Here is a 1,424-nt window from a genome sequence, read left to right as displayed (position 1 = left end):
AACATTTTGTTCAAGACAAATTATCACCCTTGGTAGGAGAAAAAGGAGCGTGGGTAGAAGACCCTCTCATTCATTCCAGACCCCTGAAAAAAAAGCCCCTTTTGTGATCACGGGTGACGGAGTACTCGGATATCGAGGTAGATTATGTGTTCCTAATGTTACGTTGGACTCCGTCGGCGGGTTATGGGAGGACATTACTCTCACATATTCTATTCATCCGGGCTCAACAAAGATGTACCATGATCTCAAGGAAGTTTATTGATGGGATGGTATGAAAAGATATAGGGAATTTGTCGCTCACTGTTCGAATTGTCAGCAGGTCAAAATAGAACACCAGAAGCCTAGAGGTCTATTGCAAGCTATGAAAATCCCGACATCGAAGTGGGAGGTAATTATTTGAAGCACATAATTTAAAGGAGATAGGGTTTTTGGGCTGACCAAGCCCAAAAGAGAAGATGTTTATGCACTTGGGTTCATTGGATCCGATGTATGCTCCGTTTGCTCCGGGTGGGTTGACTCGATCTAAATGCATTGGTCACCTTTGTTGGGGCCCTGTGAGTTTGAATAGGTAAAGATACAAACGGGTATGCATAATATTAGTATCATTCATGAATAAGACTAAAGAGGTTTGGATTGAATAGGTAAAATTTGTGCTTAAAATAAGCTCAAAAAAATAATTGGACCCGTTAATTTAGTTTATCTAAAAGCGGCTTATAAAATTTAATATTAGTTGGACTATACATTTTTTTCATGACTTTAATAAGACGGGCTCTAAGTACAAGAATTAAGACTACAATGATTATTACAAAAGCTAAAAATGAATTTACAATTTATTGGGCCTAGCCCGCTTAATATTTTGTAACTTGAGATTTGCAAAATGACCCGGATGTGAAATAATAAGCCTGACAATAATGGTAATAAGCCACACACATGTAAAAGGCCCAAATGACAAGCCCAGGCCAAAATTTACTAAATATTAAAAGGTAATATACATGATATACCACAGCCATACTAAGTTTTTTCAAATTTTTTCTAAGTGTCAAGAGGTGATATACATAATATAGCACTGGTATACTACTCATTTTTTCTCAAATTTTCCTAAGTGTCAAGGGGTGATATACATAATATACCACTAATATGCACCTATAGAGAGCAAAACAAGATTGCATACCTTCCATATACCTAGTGTGTATATCTATACCCAACCAGTCTCAGCTGTTTGAATTACAATAAATTACCCAAGATTTTAAATTAACCCCAGGATGGAGAAAGCAAGAAGGCCTCAAATTCACATAAGCAAGTAAGGCATGATGCAGGAGATTTCAAACTCCAGATCAAAACAAGACAAGGTCGGACTCAGAATATCAAGACACAGAAGCAATAATACTACAAACAAGAACCAAGTAGGATTCATGGAACAAAAG

Source organism: Lycium ferocissimum, chromosome 1 (genome assembly GCF_029784015.1).
Source record: "Lycium ferocissimum isolate CSIRO_LF1 chromosome 1, AGI_CSIRO_Lferr_CH_V1, whole genome shotgun sequence".
NCBI lineage: Eukaryota > Viridiplantae > Streptophyta > Magnoliopsida > Solanales > Solanaceae > Lycium > Lycium ferocissimum.
The sequence above is the reverse complement of the archived record's forward strand: the minus strand, read 5'-3'. Positions refer to the sequence as shown.